The 21,393-nt window shown below is 31.9% G+C and overlaps 2 long non-coding RNA genes across 2 annotated transcripts; both read left to right on the forward strand.

Annotated features, from left to right (window-relative positions):
• The first annotated feature begins 4,967 nt into the window (after positions 1-4,967).
• LOC146725380 (uncharacterized) lies at positions 4,968-16,678 on the forward strand. The gene is made up of 2 exons (XR_014928809.1): positions 4,968-5,054; positions 16,632-16,678. It is a non-coding gene; the product is annotated as an uncharacterized LOC146725380 (long non-coding RNA).
• A 1,073-nt stretch (positions 16,679-17,751) lies between these two features.
• Positions 17,752-18,619, forward strand: LOC146725381 (uncharacterized). Its single transcript, XR_014928811.1, has 3 exons — positions 17,752-17,786; positions 18,368-18,498; positions 18,597-18,619. It is a non-coding gene; the product is annotated as an uncharacterized LOC146725381 (long non-coding RNA).
• Positions 18,620-21,393: the final 2,774 nt, after the last annotated feature.

The raw sequence follows: 21,393 nt of genomic DNA on the forward strand, positions 1-21,393 counted from the left end.
ACTCTTTTCAGTACTTTGCCACGACTTTGCCACAACTTTTCAGTACTTTGCCACACTTTTCAGTACTTTGCCACAATTTTCAGCACTTTGCCCTTACTTTACAGCACTTTGCTACAAGTTTCCAGTACTTTGCCACACTTATCAGTACTTTGCCACGACTTTTCAGCACTTTGCCACAACTTGTCAGTACTTTGCCACACTTTTCAGTACTTTGCCACGACTTTGCCACTACTTTTCATTACTTTGCCACACTTTTCAATACTTTGCCACAACTTTTCAGTACTTTGCCACACTTTTCAGTACCTTACCACGACTTTTAAGTACTTTACCACACTTTTCAGCACTTTGCCACTACTTTTCAGCACTTTGCCACAACTTTTCAGTACTTTGCCACACTTTTCAGTACTTTGCCACGACTTTTCAGCACTTCGCCACAACTTTTCATGACTTTGCAACACTTTTCAGTACTTTGCCACGACTTTTCCACGACTTTTCAGTCCTTTGCCACAACTTTTCAGCACTTCGCCACAACTTTTCAGTACTTTGCCTCACTTTTCAGTACTTTGCCACGACTTTGCCACGACTTTTCAGTACTTTGCCAATACTTTTCAGCACTTTGCAACAACTTTTCAGTACTTTGAATATAACAAATTAATATGACCTCAAAAGTGTCCCCATGTCTTCAAAAGTGTCCCTTAATATTTTTAATTTAATAATTTGCATTTATGTCACCATTACTTGTTAATGAATATAACAAATTAATATGACCTCAAAAGTGTCCCCATGTCTTCAAAAGTGTCCTTTAATATTTTTAATTTAATAATTTGCATTTATGTCACCATTACTTGTTAATGAATATAACAAATTAATATGACCTCAAAAGTGTCCCCATGTCTTCAAAAGTGTCCTTTAATATATATAATTTAATAATTTGCATTTATGTCACCATTACTTGTTAATGAATATAACAAATTAATATGACCTCAAAAGTGTCCCCATGTCTTCAAAAGTGTCCTTTAATATATATAATTTAATAATTTGCATTTATGTCACCATTACTTGTTAATGAATATAACAAATTAATATGACCTCAAAAGTGTCCCCATGTCTTCAAAAGTGTCCTTTAATATATTTAATTTAATAATTTGCATTTATGTCACCATTACTTGTTAATGAATATAACAAATTAGTATGACCTCAAAAGTGTCCCCATGTCTTCAAAAGTGTCCTTTAATATTATAATTTAATAATTTGCATTTATGTCACCATTACTTGTTAATGAATATAACAAATTAATATGACCTCAAAAGTGTCCCCATGTCTTCAAAAGTGTCCTTTAATATTTTTAATTTAATAATTTGCATTTATGTCACCATTACTTGGTCATGAATATAACAAATTAATATGACCTCAAAATTGTCCCCATGTCTTCAAAAGTGTCTTTTAATATTTTTAATTTAATAATTTGCATTTATGTCACCATTACTTGTTAATGGATATAACAAATTAATATGACCTCAAAAGTGTCCCCATGTCTTCAAAAGTGTCTTTTAATATTTTTAATTTAATAATTTGCATTTATGTCACCATTACTTGTTCATGAATATAACAAATTAATATGACCTCAAAAGTGTCTCTATGTCTTCAAAAGTGTCTTTTAATATATATAATTTAATAATTTGCATTTATGTCACCATTACTTGTTAATGAATATAACAAATTAATATGACCTCAAAAGTGTCCCCATGTCTTCAAAAATGTCCCTTAATATTTTTAATTTAATAATTTGCATTTATGTCACCATTACTTGTTCATGAATATAACAAATTAATATGACCTCAAAAGTGTCCCCATGTCTTCAAAAGTGTCCTTTAATATTTTTAATTTAAGAATTTGCATTTATGTCACCATTACTTGTTAATGAATATAACAAATTAATATGACCTCAAAAGTGTCCCCATGTCTTCAAAAGTGTCCTTTAATATATTTAATTTAATAATTTGCATTTATGTCACCATTACTTGTTAATGAATATATCAAATTAATATGACCTCAAAAGTGTCCCCATGTCTTCAAAAGTGTCCTTTAATATATATAATTTAAGAATTTGCATTTATGTCACCATTACTTGTTAATGAATATAACAAATTAATATGACCTCAAAAGTGTCCCCATGTCTTCAAAAGTGTCCTTTAATATATTTAATTTAATAATTTGCATTTATGTCACCATTACTTGTTAATGAATATAACAAATTAGTATGACCTCAAAAGTGTCCCCATGTCTTCAAAAGTGTCCTTTAATATATATAATTTAATAATTTGCATTTATGTCACCATTAATTGTTAATGAATATAACACATTAATATGACCTCAAAAGTGTCCCCATGTCTTCAAAAGTGTCCCTTAATATTTTTAATTTAATAATTTGCATTTATGTCACCATTACTTGGTCATGAATATAACAAATTAATATGACCTCAAAAGTGTCCCCATGTCTTCAAAAGTGTCCCTTAATATTTTTAATTTAATAATTTGCATTTATGTCACCATTACTTGTTAATGAATATAACAAATTAATATGACCTCAAAAGTGTCCCCATGTCTTCAAAAGTGTCCTTTAATATATATAATTTAAGAATTTGCATTTATGTCACCATTACTTGTTAATGAATATAACAAATTAATATGACCTCAAAAGTGTCCCCATGTCTTCAAAAGTGTCCTTTAATATATTTAATTTAATAATTTGCATTTATGTCACCATTACTTGGTCATAAATATAACAAATTAATGTGACCTCAAAAGTGTCCCCATGTCTTCAAAAGTGTCCTTTTATATATTTAATTTAATAATTTGCATTTATGTCACCATTACTTGGTCATAAATATAACAAATTAATGTGACCTCAAAAGTGTCCCCATGTCTTCAAAAGTGTCCCTTAATATTTTTAATTTAATAATTTGCATTTATGTCACCATTACTTGTTAATGAATATAACAAATTAATATGACCTCAAAAGTGTCCCCATGTCTTCAAAAGTGTCCTTTAATATATATAATTTAATAATTTGCATTTATGTCACCATTACTTGTTAATGAATATAACAAATTAATATGACCTCAAAAGTGTCCCCATGTCTTCAAAAGTGTCTTTTAATATATATAATTTAATAATTTGCATTTATGTCACCATTACTTGTTAATGAATATAACAAATTAATATGACCTCAAAAGTGTCCCCATGTCTTCAAAAGTGTCCCCTGATATTTTTAATTTAATAATTTGCATTTATGGTACAATTAGTGGTTAATGAATATAACAAATTAATATGACCTCAAAAGTGTCCCCATGTCTTCAAAAGTGTCTTTTAATATTTTTAATTTAATAATTTGCATTTATGTCCCATTACTTGTTCATGAATATAACAAATTAATATGACCTCAAAAGTGTCCCTATGTCTTCAAAAGTGTCTTTTAATATATATAATTTAATAATTTGCATTTATGTCACCATTACTTGTTCATGAATATAACAAATTAATATGACCTCAAAAGTGTCCCTATGTCTTCAAAAGTGTCTTTTAATATATATAATTTAATAATTTGCATTTATGTCACCATTACTTGTTAATGAATATAACAAATTAATATGACCTCAAAAGTGTCCCCATGTCTTCAAAAGTGTCTTTTAATATATATAATTTAATAATTTGCATTTATGTCACCATTACTTGGTCATAAATATAACAAATTAATATGACCTCAAAAGTGTCCCCATGTCTTCAAAAGTGTCTTTTAATATATATAATTTAATAATTTGCATTTATGTCACCATTACTTGTTCATGAATATAACAAATTAATATGACCTCAAAAGTGTCCCCATGTCTTCAAAAGTGTCTTTTAATATATATAATTTAATAATTTGCATTTATGTCACCATTACTTGGTCATGAATATAACAAATTAATATGACCTCAAAAGTGTCCCCATGTCTTCAAAAGTGTCCTTTAATATTTTTAATTTAATAATTTGCATTTATGTCACCATTACTTGGTCATGAATATAACAATTTAATATGACCTCAAAAGTGTCCCCTGATATCTTTAATTTAATAATTTGCATTCATGGTACAATTAGTGGTTTGTGAATATAACAAATTAATACGACTTCAAAAGTGACCTGTGTCTTCAAAAGTGTCCCTTAATATATTTAATTTAATAATTTGCATATATGTCACCATTACTTGTTCATGAATATAACAAATTAATATGACTTCAAAAGAGTCACTTAATATTTTTAATTTAATAATTTGCATTTATTTTGCACGCACTAGAAATACATATATGAACTAATTTTCATCACACTTTCAAATTAGCCTTAGTCACTAAATCTTAGCAATCTCTAAACGAAACTTTAATATGTTATAAATATTAAATTATAAATAATATTGTTTGTGTTTGTTAAAACTATTTTGTAGGTTACATTATACGACCTGTATATATCATTTATTTATAACTTAATATTTATATAATAAACTATATATCCCTTCGGTGTTTAGTGTCTGCTAGCATTGCTGTCATTTCACTATGCTGACTTACTACATCGTCACATGGGATACACACCGAGCATAACCCCCTATCTTACTGCATATACGCTCTGGGACACTTTTGAAGTCAGGGACACTTTTGAAGTCTTAACATATATGTTAAGACTTCAAACGTGTCCTTGACTTCAAAAGTGTCCCCCTATTTTCTGTTGAAATTGATTGCCGCATAATCTAAGAATACTTGTATTTATATTCTAGTATAAAGTTGTTAATATTTATATTATGCACATTACGAATCTGTTTTGCGGTTCTTTAGTGATTATTCCCTCACTTTAATCGTTGTTTTAACTTTCAATATCATTTTATCATCCGACACTGGTGCGAAATTCACGTCGCAATTTTTCACTAGCTTAGGGGGGCATAGAGAAGACATTATGGGATATTTCTAGTTCGTAGTATGGCCGGTTTTCAGTGTCGCTGCATGACTATATATCATTCACTGACGGTAAGTTGTGGCATTTAATTGTATTATTTGACAATATGGTTGATACTAGAAACCGTGTACACTCGTATGTCAGCGATTGTGCTGTATACCGTATTTTCTATGCTCAACTTAAGTGCGTGTGATCCCGGTAATCCGGGACTGTGGTGGTAACGGCTCAGCGATCAAACGCCTGTGATAGACTTTAAAATATGACACATCAGCATTAATCTTTACCACAACGAAAAGTTTCCGATTTATTCATTACCATAAATTTCGTATAATAAATCAACCAGTAATAATTATCGAAAATTGTTTTTTGGAAAAGGAGTTTGGAGCTATCCGGCAATCAACTGGCAACATCAAGTCTAGTCGCCAATTTTTGGATATGGTCAATTTACTTGCCACTTAGCTGTATGACTCATTTGAATCAAAATTACAATGTTTTTTGTTGGTCTTCGTCCACAACTATGTCCACACCTCATCATCTCATTGGTCCTTGTTTGAATAAAGTCAGAAAACGCTGACTTTATAAATTTTACTTCCGTGCACTTCCGTGTCCAGTCCGTCAATCTGTCAGTTTACAGCTTCCGGTATATCTCAAACTTCATACATGCAATAATACAGTGACTTCATATATTTTGAGATAATTAATCATAATCTAAATTACGATGGCAACCATTTTAATGCCAAAAATTCATTAAATTCAAGCATGTCTGTCATTTCGGAACCAGATCTATAAAAATAAAACACACATTTTATATAATGGGGATATTCATGCACATCCTTTTGTTTCTTGTTCAGATTTAATATGGCCGTTTGGTGGCTGTTCCAGAGCTACATGTACCCCGGTATATCTCTGACATGCCTCGAGCAATCATATTTCAAGCTTCACATCCACATATAAAACATGTTGCACATCATGTACACATGCACTTCTACAAGTATGTGTACTTAGATTGAAAATAGGCAGAGACTACCTATTTTGTTTGTTTGTTGGGATGGGATATTTATTTTATTTTATGTTGTGCATTTCTCTAATGATTGTTATATCTTTATGATTAAAAAAAATTCTGTATATGGCATTTGCAAGTCAAGAAAAAAAATTTTGTCCATGTAATATGAATCATGATAAAATAGTGTTTTTTATTTTGATGCATTTGAAAATTGTAATTTATTCCAGCATTTGGTTGCACCAAATTTAACAATAATATTGTGAAGCAATAGATGTTTTTGCAGTCACCCTGCTTTATGTGTGTATGTTTGTCCCACCATTATCTTGAGAACCAATTTTTGCATTTCAATGAAATTTGGTACATAGATGATCTGGGACAACACAACACAAATAATTTGATTAAAGTAATGCTCATTAGTTACCTCATTTGCAAAGGTGATCTTCATATCTCAATAAATCTGATTTTAATTAAACTTGTTGGAATTAATCAAACTACCAACCACAATCAAAAATAAATGCTCTCAGCACACAGAAAATCTTCCTTAGCGTTCTTAGATTTTTAACTATGTAGTTATTAAATAACAGTTCATACAATTATCTAAACTGTCTTGAAATTGCTCTGCTAATTAATATCCATAATAATAGGTCCAGAAAACGGGCTGATTTTTACTCACTTGGTAATTTGATGTGTTTAAGTAGGTACATGTACTCATATTAAGTGTCCAATTTTCAGGTGGTTTATGTATTTGTAATGCTCTGTATGAATACCGGTATATGTAGTGAAATTTTAAAATTGAATCATCTATGGCGAGAGAAATAGAAGAAAAGCTTGTTGTACAATTAAATGTTTGCTTTATTCATTGATCGATTTAATTCTCAGACAAAATCCTGACTTTAAATTACACACATGTAAAACGGAATAATTTTACAACAGTGAGTTTTTATTGTATTCAGTGCATTGCACTTGCATGGCTTCTCCTCATTGTCTGCCGTTTAGTGGTGCAGTTTCACTTCGGCAAAAGTTGGAAAAACAGACTGTAGCCGGACTCAGAATCTTTTATTGAATTATTAGTCCCCATTCGGACAAAGTCAGATTACGGGGACTTATAATTTGGTCCCCGTCCGTCCGTCTGTTCGGAGTCATATTTCAGAATCCTTTGAATCGATTTTTTTCATTCTTTGCATGTGCCTAGTACTTTATGTGGGACATATGCACATGCAGTGGTTTAGCAATTTGATGAAAAATGGCCAACTGGCAGCCATCTTGATTTTTTGAAAATGTTGTATTTTGGACATGCTTTGTCAGTTTTCATTCAAATTTGGTACATAGATTATACATGTTGAGACACATGTCCTCTGACCGTCTGTGCATCCGTTCGTCCGTCTGTGCGTCGTCCGTCTGAGGTCATATTTCAGAATCCTTTGGACCGATTCTGTTCATTCTTTGCATGTGCCTAGTTTATGTGGGACATATGCACATGCAGTGGTTTAGCAATTCAATAAAAATGGCCAACTGGCAGCTATCTTGATTTTTTGAAAATGTTGTATTTTGGACATGCTTTGTCAGTTTTCATTCAAATTTGGTACATAGATTATACATGTTGAGACACATGTCCTCTGACCGTCTGTGCATCCGTTCGTCCGTCTGTGCGTCATCCGTGCAAGGTAATATTTCAGAATCTTTGGATCGATTCTGTTCATTCTTTGCATGCCTAGTACTTTATTTGGGACATACATGTATGCACATGCCAACATTTAGCGATACGATTCAAAATGGACATGATTTTGCATATACTTTATACATGTAAAGATACTTGTCCATGACAATTTGTTTCAAAATCGGATCAAGGATGGCTGATTGACAGCCATCTGACTTTTTGGCCTTACTACTATATTTCCAAGATTTATGTACCATTTTCATTCATAATTGGCACATACATCAGACATGTCACTTTGTTTCATAATTAGATCAAAGATGGCCGAATAACGGCTGTTTTTATTTGCGGCCATATTACTATATCTCTGTCACCCATGTAGCATTTTCATTGATATTTAGCATGTCATAAATGAATACATGTACATGTCAATTCAATTTGAAATTTGATTAAATTTGGCTGACTGTTTGTTGGAAATGTGATAACTTGGACATGCTTTCACTTGTGATCTATGTTTTTCTTTACTATGTCTTAAACCGGAGGGGTCATCACACAACACATTTTCGAATTTGATGTAAATAAACAATCTGTTGTATTCACCACTTGGGACTCAAGTTTCAAGGACATGCTCGCGACAACCCCTCCACTTTAATATGACGAGCACAAAGAGAACTTTCAAAAATTTAACAAGGACTGTGTCATTTTCAATGACTTGTTGATTAATGATTTATTATATTATTTTATTCTACAAATGTCCATTCCATCATCTCTAGTGGGAACACATTTTGTGTTCTTGTTTGGTAATTTTGTTAAAAAGACTAATATTGTGTATTTTCAGAAATGACTCGTTTTGAAGCTTTTTTTGCAAGACCAAATAATCAGTATGTTCAACGGCCTTATGTTAAAGATTCTGATGAAGAGGTAAGTTGTCTGAACAATTTGTCTTTCGTAACTACATGTATAAATTAATTTTTAGTTTAATTGGCACATTCTCAATGAAAATATATACATAGATAAATATAGATGTTTTGTTTGATTATTTTGACAGCAAGATTACCAATATCATTGCACATTTTGTTTCTTTAAATTTGTTGACATATACTGTAGTTTCATTATGATTGCTTTTCGCATGATCAATCACTAGTGTGTCCATTATAGTTATTTTTCATGTATGTATGGCGTGGCGGTCTAAAAACTAACTCTGCGACGCGATTGTGCGACTCGCGGAATGTTGATTATTGCACTCTGCAACAGGAAGGCAGTGTCACTCTGCGAAAAGCACGATTCCTATTGGTTGGTGGGTCGAACAGCGTGAATCCCAATGGTCGATGTTCACCGCATGCCTTATAAAAAATTAAGTTTTAAATGGTAAAAATGGTATGGTAAAAAAAGTGTGTAAACACTATGTACCGGAGACATGCCGCACTGTTCCGTGATCGGCAAGCACATGGAGGACACATTGTGGGACCAAACAAATGACACATGGTTTACGGTGATTAGAAAAATTAAATAGTGTAACGTGCACATTGGTTTTGACTGCCTATTTACGGTGTAACGTTATCGCCATCTTAGAGTTGTAAGGCTTAGTCCCGACGACTATGCTCATTAGCATAGGCGGTGGCTTCAAAGCGAGTGGAACACAAAGTACTTTTCACACGTTTTTCATCGGAATAGCAACAGACTGCAAGCACGTCTAGATCATATTATGACCAACCTCGCGAGTGGTTCGAAAGGGGCGATTAGGCTGAAATATTTGCATCAACGCGAAAGAGTTTCAACTACTTAACCGATGACGACACCGATACGTGAGACTGTTGAGGGCCGCTGTTCAGACGAGGAAGTGAGTACAGGAAATCTGTTGCTCGTCAACATCACCCAAATAAACAAAGCCATTGTTTCCGTTTATGCAGAGAGCGTGCAACCATCTAATTTTCCGTTGACACTGCCGTTTTAGTTTTCTATCTTCAGCAGTAGTTTCAATCCATTCACACAGCTTTACGTTTTTTCTCTCTTAATATTTTTAATAAAACGATATTGATTACCTAGAAACAGTTTGACCCACTACACGCTTTATTTGGGAATTCAAAATGATGAATATAGTCATAACAAATTATACTTGCTAATGACAAAAAAAAGAACGTAACATCATGTGAAACATACTTCACGCTCTACTGGCTTTAAAGCTTCAAGATGGGGTTAATGTTACCAGCTCCCTGATGTTACACCGTAATAAGGCAGCCAACACCAACGTGCATGTGTTTTGTAACCCCTTTCATCCCCTCCGGGAGATGTTACATGTATATATGTTAATAAATCATTGTTAAATACTTGCTGATTACCGAACCGTGCGGCATGTCGGCGAAATAACCATTTAAAACTAAACATTTCTATAAGGCATGCTGTGTACCCTTACATCGATCGACCATTGAGATTCATGCTTTTCGACCAACCAACCAATGGGAATCGTGCTCTTCGCAGAATGACACTGCGATCCTGTCACAGAGTGCAATAATCGACATTCGGTGAGTCGCACAATCACGTCGCAGAGTTAGTTTTTAGACCCTCATACATACCTCTATTTTTTAATATTTTTTTTATCTTAAGTGGAATCTACAAAATATGTTTCCAACACTTGAAAGTAGGCAAGCGTTTTCTAATTGATTATTTTGGTAAATGAAATTTGTAGTAAAGCCAGTAAAACAAGTTTTGAAGCAGCACAATGTTGCATCGAAATATAGCAAAGCATACTTCTACATTATATGAAATAAATGACAAGGTTATAATAAAGCTGCAAGCTAAAACAAAGCTGACAGGAAAAAAATAAACCTTGGTTGACACTAACATGTATAAAGTGGAAATGCTAATATAAAAAAGAAAGTATATCAGTGGTTCTCTCTATCTGACCCAACCAGCACAACTCGTGCTAAAGAGAGAGACAGGTGATAAGCAGGTCATCTCAAAATTGATTAATTAATTCTTGTAACCATAATGAGTTAATAGCATACAGGTAATAAAACATTGTGCAGATTAAGTGTTATAATATTAATCATTTTAATATAACACAGGTTTTTCTAGAAAAAAACTGCAAGAGGGCACACTGCAATTCAGCGGCACCACCAAAGGGGGGAGATAGGCTTCTCCCTACCAGGGTGTGGAGTTTTTGATAATTCTAAGTTAAAATAGAGTATTCAATTGCTTCCTTGGGTCCAATCCCTGAATATATTTCATAGCAGACGCTGATAGGGTTCTACCTTTAAAACAACCATATAGACAAGAAAAAAATGATGGTCTGAAACAAAAAACAAAACATTAAGACGTTGGTGATGAAACTAAATGCTCAGGGCAAATTTGCATATTTGATTAGGTTTTGGTAAAAACAATACATATTAATTACCTAATTTGCATAATGATTAGTCAATTTTCGGCTTTTCAACTGATATCCCAAGTATTAATTTAATCATCACATTTCAATAAAACTTGGTAGATATATGTCATAGGAAACTGCACAGACCTGATAGTTTTTAGGGTAATATCAGTACATACTAATTACCTAATTTGCATAATTAGTTAATTTTCAGCTTTTTCACTGATATCTCAAATATTATTTATTGCATTTCAATGAATTTGGTACATAGATGCTCTAGGACAATGTAAAAACCTGATTTGCATAATTAGTTTTCAAGTACAAATATTTTTTAATGTGTGTCCAATTTCAAAGCTTTCTTTGATTCTAGACTTGACAGAACCATTTCATTGATAGTTGTGCTGTCTATGATTCACTATTTTATTGTGCTTGCCACAATTATTTGCAAGTTATTCTGTATTAACTTGATTTACTAATATAATTTATAATTTTTTGTAATAAGTAATAAGGGCAGTTGATTATTAACTGATGCAAAGCATGTAATTTGTTCATTGCTGCAGCAACCACTCCCCTCAAAATTACTGATTGTTTTATTTTTAAACCCATTCATGTACAAATAGGCTGTCACTTGTTTATATTTTTGCCAACAGCATGCAATTGTCTGATAACAAATGTCGCTCACCATGAAATTGTTTTATTACCAGAAACACACAAATGTAATTTAATAAACAGCAGTCGTAATGCTATTATTACCTTGCCCGTATCATCAAAGATGGAAGGGAAAGATATATTGAGGGGAGAATGTCTGTCGTCGATGTTGTCGTCATCGTTAATAATTGTCAATGTGTGCACAATAACTTCACTAATTCTATTCCAAACTTTATTAAACTCAGTCACCTAATTCGCCAATATAAAATCTTGCCTTAGTTCAAATGACAGATGACCTGTGTAAAAAAATCATGCAAAAATTGGGAAAATCTGATAAAATATTTCGACTGTTTCTACTTGACTGATCACTGGTGATACACATTCAAAGGTCACTGATCCCAGTGGGAATATGCATTGTTGTTTGTGTTCAATGAAGTAAATCATTTATCTTATAAAAATATCAATGGTAATGTACCGTAAAAACTCGTAAAAATTTCGACCAGTTTTAATCAGTTGGTTTTCTTTGATAGTCGAATTTTTAGACTCACAAAATAAAACAATAAGTGGACGAAATTTTGGAAGAAATATTGGTCGTTTTGGAATAACATGGGAAGCTTTTTGGATTTCTTAAAAAGTGGAATAAACAACGATAGTACGGACAAATTTCTTTGCAATAACGTGCGGTACATGTTCAGCTAGGGGTCACGACCTACATGACCTAATTTACACAAGATATAAATAAAGTTTACTAATAAGTTATAGACCTTAGCTAAGATTACATTTTGAGTGATCAATGAAATTTGTAAATGTCCTTTTTAGCTCCGCTGTTGGTGAATATTTTTGTCATTTTTTGGTAAAAAGTGATATTTTCGACTTCTTGTTAAAAACCGCAAGTGCAATTACTTTGATATTACATATATAGGTACTACATGTGGACCTCTCTCAGATTTGTTCATTTTGTAATGATATCTTTAATTCTCTAATTTTGGTGAATATTTTTGTCATTTTTGGTAAAAAGTGATATTTTCGACTTCTTGTTAAAAACCGCAAGTCCAATTGCTTTGATACTACATATATAGGTACTACATGTGGACCTCTCTCAGATTTGTTCATTTCGTGATGATATCTTCAATTCTCTAATTTTGGTGAATATTTTTGTCATTTTTGGTAAAAAGTGATATTTTCGACTTCTTGTTAAAAACCGCAAGTCCGATTGCTTTGATATTACATATATAGGTACTACATGTGGACCTTTCTCAGATTTGTTCATTTTGTGATGATATCTTCAATTCTCTAATTTTGGTGAATATTTTTGCCATTTTTGGTAAAAAGTGATATTTTCGACTTCTTGTTGAAAACTGTAAGTCCGATTGCTTTGATATTACATATATAGGTACTACATGTGGACCTTTCTCAGATTTGTTCATTTTGTGATGATATCTTCAATTCTCTAATTTTGGTGAATATTTTTGTAATTTTTGGTAAAAAGTGATATTTTCGACTTCTTGTTAAAAACTGTAAGTCCGATTGCTTTGATACTATTCATATTGTTCATTTTCTAATGATGTCTTCAGTTCTTTAATTGAAATGTGCATTGCTAACAGCGGAGCTATCTCAGCCGATAGGCTGCTTGTTTACAGTAGTCTTACAGTTATTGATAGAGTGCCACTGTCATTACAGTATCTGCAGTTATTGTGTTAATAAATAAATAAAACTGTTATTGTTGGTATGAATTCATCATGATGTAAATCATTGAAAAAAATGCAACTTTATTTTATTCAAAACAATAAACTTTGATTGTAACGGTATCTCTTTTTGGAGGATGTATATATATATTGCGGATGTCGGTGAACACCTCGAACCACAGTCCCTCCACAAACAGCCTGTTCGTTCTGTGTGAGGATATTCTCACTGCCATCCAGTGCATTGGTTATGCGGATGTCCGGGCGGATGTGTTTGACTCCGTCCCAAATGTGCGAGACTGGTATTACCAGACGCTGTCGTTTGGAAAATCACTGAAATGTGATTTTTGGCGGCGTCTACATGAGGGAAAATAAACTGCGAATAGGCCTATGTCGCTTCAAAATACGCAAACCGGGAAGTCAAATAAGTGTTAAAGTTGGAAGCTTGCAAGCTTAGTTTCCGATTTATTTACTTACAAAATTTTTGTTTTATTCCATACCGAGTGTTTAAAATGCATGGGAGCTTGGCCGATGTAAAACGTACTCCAGGAAATAGACACCCCGCTCATTACAGCTCCCTGCGAGGACATTCTGCTTACATTCGTGAAATTTCTGTACTCGTTCTAGTAATAATCATACTGTACTCTTTGGTCGCCCACGTCTGTAAATTTTGACTTATTTGACGATGACACAAGTCAAGCGTCTAAGCAATCACATAACCAGATTCACGCAATGGGGGCTGTCCTTTGCTTTATATGCAAATTGTTTTTCTCAACGACCAGCAAAAACGTTGCGTCCGGTTTTATTCTGGATCAACCTTTTTAAGAGCAAATACAGATTGTGATTGTTATTTCAAAAGCAAATACAAACTCTGATGTTTTTAGTCCCCGTTCGGAGAAGTCCGAAAACGGGGACTTATAATTCGATCTCCGTCCATCCGTTTGTCCGTGAGTTCCTGAGTCTGTCCGTCCGACTGTTCTTATGTCCGTCATATTTCAGAATCCTGTGGACCGATTCGGTTCATTCTTTGCATGTGCCTAGTACTTTATGTGGGACATATGCACATGCAGTGGTTTAGCGATTCAATTCAAAATGGCCGACTGGCAGCCATCTTGTTTTTTGAAAATGTTGTATTTTGGACATGCTTTGTCAGTTGTCATTCAAACCTGGTACATAGATTATACATGTTAGGATACATGTCCATGACGATTTACTTCGCAATTGGATCAAAGATGGTCGACTGGCAGGCATCTTGTTTTTGTTTTTTTATGCGGTATCTTGGACGTGCTCTGTCAGTTTTCATTCAAATTTGGCACATACATGTACTTTATACATGTTAGGATGCATGTCCATGACAATTTGTTTCAAAATCTGGTCAAGGATGGCCGATTGACAGCCATCTGACTTTTTGGCCTTACTACTATATTTCCACAATTTATGTACCATTTTCATTCGTATTTGGCACATACATCATACATATCAGTGTGTTTCATAATCAGATCAAAGATGGCTGAATAACGGCTGTTTTTATTTTGGCCATATTACTATGACACGAAACGCGTGTTTTGATGTAAATAAACAATCTGTTGTATACGCCACTGGGAACTCAAGTTTCAAGGACATGCTCGCGACAACCCCTCCGCTTTAATATGACGAGCACAAAGAGAACTTAACGGGGACTGTGTCATTTTCAATGACTTGTTTTTATTAAATAATAAATTTCATAGATATAAAAATAAATGCATGTGACTTCAATGTTATTTTAGTTCATGCAAATTACGTGAAGGCAAACCTGACCTCGCTCACACTCGACGAGTACAGGAGTACAGAAACCCCGTAATCTGACAGAGTTGGTGCAAATTACCAAGAGCTCCGGAATATGAAAGTTTGGTCGAATTTTCAGAGTCGCTAAAACCGGCATTTCCGGGCAGGGTCGAAATTTCGGAGGTCTTAAAATTACGAAAACTCGCCAAAAACACCGGCGTATGAATTTCTAGAGCGGTCAAAATTCTAGAGTTTTTTCGGTATCTCCCAAATCCCATGGGAATACTAGACTGGGTTTTAAAACCAACTCATGAAAGAGTTTTTGCACAGTCTGATACACATTTGCAAACCTACCAATAAAATCTTCACAGAAAACAAGATGTCAGAAAATCAATATAAGCACTCCTATGAATTGGGTGCCAAACTTTTGATCCAGATCTGCAGTCAAAAGAAAATCTGTTAAGTCCAAAGTTATCAAAACAAAAACAATGCTAAAATACATAAAAAGCAAAAAGTTGCATCCACATTTTGAAAGAAAAATTGTACTCAAAAATAAAGTTCAAACGACAAAAAAATGTTTTGTTGAATTGTATAAATTTTTATAATTAAAATTCACAGGAATTTGTTTCAGCTATTAGAACAGAATGATATAGCTTTTATAATAATAATTTAAAAATGTACTTCAAAAACAAAGATTGCAGTGTTTGAAAATGTAGATTCTTAGGAGGTAACAGTATTGTTGACTTCACTTTTCACTGGACACCAACCAACTGTTTGATTTGATTTACATACAAAGCAGATCTTGATAAATGCGAAATGATAGTTATTCAAACAATACAGTAGTCACATATGATAAGGCAGTTCATATTTGTCTCAGTGAATCATTAATTTTTGACAGACACCTGTACAAAATACTTGGACAAAAGCCAGCTAAGATATTCTGTTATCTTGTATGTTTTATGAATTTATTCGTGTCTAAATGCAGCACTTTTTTTCAGAGATGAGGCATTTGTTTTTATACTAAAATATCAGAATTTCTTTGAATAAAGCTTAAAATAATTAAACAAATTAGACAGCAATGTTTTTGTAAGATATTTATATTATTAAGAGCATTCCCACTGCTGTTTCATTCAAAAAACTTGTTTTAATTCAAAATTGATTATGACAATGCATATTCAACTATGATAGAGGAATAACATTATATAGCAAAGGGTAAAGTCACCAGAGTTCAACTATGTTTTTATCTTCAGGTGCGAATACATTGTTATAGCCAACCAGTTACTGTGCACACATACATGCACAAAATGTAAACCAGTATGACAGCATATAACCCCCCCCCCCATAATCAGATTGCTCTGCATCAGTTCTAATAATCAATGCCTTTAAAGTTTCTTAAATCATGTAAAAGTGATTGCTTCCAATCATGCAGATATTCATAGCAACATTCAATTTATGAATTTGTTTGACATATACTCTTTCCTTTAAAAGTTGTAGTTTTGCTCAACTACTATCTCCTTCTTTTTCTATCTATAGTTCCTCTTGCCAGTGTTCAAAGTCATGTTTGAAGAAAGTAAATAAAAGTGTTCTTACCAAATGAACAAAGTTTGCTGTAGAAAGAATACCATAACGAAAAACTACAACACAACCATGCAAAGCAGTTGTAAGTTTCCATTAGAATCAATTTCAAATATCTTAATATGAATAATTAAAGCCACAAGTAGTATCAGTTGGACCCAAGCTTTCAGGTATCTGTTTCATAATTAATGAGGTCACATGTTGCCATATTTTCACCATGCTAAATACTTAAAATCTATTATTTATCATGGCATGTCAGTCTATTAAGACTGGATGGGAACTAAATCAGTGACAATGAATTGTTCTGTTGAAGTTGTTTGTCCTTACATCAGTGCTGTATTTAACAGTGAAAAACTCAATAATTGAATTAAAGTTCTGAGTACATATCATACAAAAAATGTACTGTTTCAGGTTTTATATGGTCTACTGTTAAAGATGCACTTTTGATACAAGTACAGTATACATATTTAAAAAGGTTGAAATATTTGTAATTCAGAATATGGACAGAAGCATTCCATTGCATACTGAGTGAAAGCCGATTTCATTTTGAATTAATGCCATATAGGTAAAACACATGTTTCCATCTATTTGGAATTTCAAGCATTTTATTTTCTCCATAGGAATACATACAAAATAAAAACACATATGGGAAACATTTTGTTGCTAAATCCTTCTACAAATTACATACAAATTGCAAAACCACCTAATTAGGCACAAAGACTTTATAAAAAAGTACACTGTTCAATTCAACATATTGTAAAAGGAAACCCTTAATTTTGTATGATTATAGCAGTTACTGCATACAAATACCAGTAAGAATATGTGACAACTGTTATGAAATATGAGTAGTAAAATTATTCTGCCTGTTACTACAATGGGGCATGTATGCATGAATGATTGGAAAGTGTCTTGTGTGGAAATTACAAAAAAACGTTTGAAAAGAAAATTGTATGTAGGAAGCAAGATCTATAAAGAACCTCAGAAATCTTTTTGTCAATGCCTTCTCCCCAATATGTGTATAAAGATATTTGAAAAGGCTATTCTTTTGTTTCAGAACAACTCCTCCTTCAACTGGAGTGAAAAATATATTTTGCTGAAGAGAATGACGGAAAGGTATTTAGTTTTGTATAATATGCATCATTTATCCAATGCTAGCTTATTAACTATTATATCCAAGCATCAATGTATCATTTTGCAAGCTGATTGTAAACTTGCCAATGAAAATTTCTGATAGTGTCTCCCAGTGTAAAATTGTTTTTGTCATTGCATACTCTTGTAAATGTTCACATTTGGGGTGATATGTATTTCTTTTTTTATTTGAAACTGTATTCTTGTTTGTGCTACTGCTTGTTACGTGATATATTTATGATACATGTACTATTTTATTTTTCAATATTTTTGAGGTGTGTACAAGATTTTTGTGTACACTCCCCCCCCCAAATTGTAATGATGGAGGAAGTGATTGATTCACCAATGTAATGAGTTACTTTTTTATTTTAGCCCAGGTTTATAATAAGGAAAATGTTTATTAAGCAAAAATTTATTACATGTTGCAAGGTGTTCAATGCATGTTGATTATAATATATTTATAGCATTTATACTATACCACAGGGAAGCTTATAATAGTGTCACTATGTTATTTTTCATAAAACGTACCTATGTATTTATAATAGATGTTACTGCCTTATTTACAGTTTTGCAACCAGATTTGTGCAAGATTTCTTGCTTAAAGAAGCAATAGCATTTCTAGTGGCAAGAAAGAATGGTATATCATGAAAAACAGCCGATGATCTTTGCCAGCAAACAGAGATGCTAAAAAGATAAGGTAACTACATGTAAATGCAAATCTGCTTGAATTCTATTGTATCTTATACCAACACTTGAGAGAATTCATTAACAAAATTATCTCTGTTTTGTCATCAGGTGGGAAAAGCCAGACTTCAATAGGTTCATCAGACATTACCACAATCCATGAAAAAATAATTATTTTTGGGAGTGATAGAATTATTAGAAGAAAAACATAAATTATCTTTTGAGTTGTGAAATTGTCAGTAATGCATTTTGAGTGGTTGAAATATAAGTTTATAATTCTAGTAACTAAAGTGCAGGATTGGAAACGAAGAAGAGTTTGCAACAGACGTTAGCGTTACATGTACCATTCACAGAGTTTGTCAAGTTTTGAGAACAATGTATTAGTTCATTCATGCCACTGTAACAACCATGTGCTGTGAAAAAATTTTGAATAAAAGTTGTTAAATTTGCAATAAAAATAATTGCACTTGCTCAATCTTTTTCTCATACATTTTATTGGTACCACTCATCTCATTTTGTAGGAGTTGGGTGGCCCTGAGAATGACTTCAAAAGTGTCTCCATGACTTCAAAAGTGTCCCTTAATAGTTTATTTTAATAATTAGCATTTATGTCACCATTAATTGTTAATGAATATAACAAATTAATATGACCTCAAAAGTGTCCCCATGTCTTCAAAAGTGTCCCTTAATATTTTTAATTTAATAATTTGCATTTATGTCACCATTACTTGGTCATGAATATAACAAATTAATATGACCTCAAAAGTGTCCCCATGTCTTCAAAAGTGTCCCTTAATATTTTTAATTTAATAATTTGCATTTATGTCACCATTACTTGTTAATGAATATAACAAATTAATATGACCTCAAAAGTGTCCCCATGTCTTCAAAAGTGTCCTTTAATATTTTTAATTTAATAATTTGCATTTATGTCACCATTACTTGTTAATGAATATAACAAATTAATATGACCTCAAAAGTGTCCCCATGTCTTCAAAAGTGTCCTTTAATATATATAATTTAATAATTTGCATTTATGTCACCATTACTTGTTAATGAATATAACAAATTAATATGACCTCAAAAGTGTCCCCATGTCTTCAAAAGTGTCCTTTAATATATATAATTTAATAATTTGCATTTATGTCACCATTACTTGTTAATGAATATAACAAATTAATATGACCTCAAAAGTGTCCCCATGTCTTCAAAAGTGTCCTTTAATATATTTAATTTAATAATTTGCATTTATGTCACCATTACTTGTTAATGAATATAACAAATTAGTATGACCTCAAAAGTGTCCCCATGTCTTCAAAAGTGTCCTTTAATATTATAATTTAATAATTTGCATTTATGTCACCATTACTTGTTAATGAATATAACAAATTAATATGACCTCAAAAGTGTCCCCATGTCTTCAAAAGTGTCCTTTAATATTTTTAATTTAATAATTTGCATTTATGTCACCATTACTTGGTCATGAATATAACAAATTAATATGACCTCAAAATTGTTCCCATGTCTTCAAAAGTGTCTTTTAATATTTTTAATTTAATAATTTGCATTTATGTCACCATTACTTGTTAATGGATATAACAAATTAATATGACCTCAAAAGTGTCCCCATGTCTTCAAAAGTGTCTTTTAATATTTTTAATTTAATAATTTGCATTTATGTCACCATTACTTGTTCATGAATATAACAAATTAATATGACCTCAAAAGTGTCCCTATGTCTTCAAAAGTGTCTTTTAATATATATAATTTAATAATTTGCATTTATGTCACCATTACTTGTTAATGAATATAACAAATTAATATGACCTCAAAAGTGTCCCCATGTCTTCAAAAATGTCCCTTAATATTTTTAATTTAATAATTTGCATTTATGTCACCATTACTTGTTCATGAATATAACAAATTAATATGACCTCAAAAGTGTCCCCATGTCTTCAAAAGTGTCCTTTAATATTTTTAATTTAAGAATTTGCATTTATGTCACCATTACTTGTTAATGAATATAACAAATTAATATGACCTCAAAAGTGTCCCCATGTCTTCAAAAGTGTCCTTTAATATATTTAATTTAATAATTTGCATTTATGTCACCATTACTTGTTAATGAATATATCAAATTAATATGACCTCAAAAGTGTCCCCATGTCTTCAAAAGTGTCCTTTAATATATATAATTTAAGAATTTGCATTTATGTCACCATTACTTGTTAATGAATATAACAAATTAATATGACCTCAAAAGTGTCCCCATGTCTTCAAAAGTGTCCTTTAATATATTTAATTTAATAATTTGCATTTATGTCACCATTACTTGTTAATGAATATAACAAATTAGTATGACCTCAAAAGTGTCCCCATGTCTTCAAAAGTGTCCTTTAATATATATAATTTAATAATTTGCATTTATGTCACCATTAATTGTTAATGAATATAACAAATTAATATGACCTCAAAAGTGTCCCCATGTCTTCAAAAGTGTCCCTTAATATTTTTAATTTAATAATTTGCATTTATGTCACCATTACTTGGTCATGAATATAACAAATTAATATGACCTCAAAAGTGTCCCCATGTCTTCAAAAGTGTCCTTTAATATATATAATTTAAGAATTTGCATTTATGTCACCATTACTTGTTAATGAATATAACAAATTAATATGACCTCAAAAGTGTCCCCATGTCTTCAAAAGTGTCCTTTTATATATTTAATTTAATAATTTGCATTTATGTCACCATTACTTGGTCATAAATATAACAAATTAATGTGACCTCAAAAGTGTCCCCATGTCTTCAAAAGTGTCCCTTAATATTTTTAATTTAATAATTTGCATTTATGTCACCATTACTTGTTAATGAATATAACAAATTAATATGACCTCAAAAGTGT

The sequence above is a fragment of the Saccoglossus kowalevskii genome, unplaced genomic scaffold (genome assembly GCF_978046115.1).
Source record: "Saccoglossus kowalevskii unplaced genomic scaffold, keSacKowa6.1 SCAFFOLD_212, whole genome shotgun sequence".
Taxonomy (NCBI): domain Eukaryota; kingdom Metazoa; phylum Hemichordata; class Enteropneusta; family Harrimaniidae; genus Saccoglossus; species Saccoglossus kowalevskii.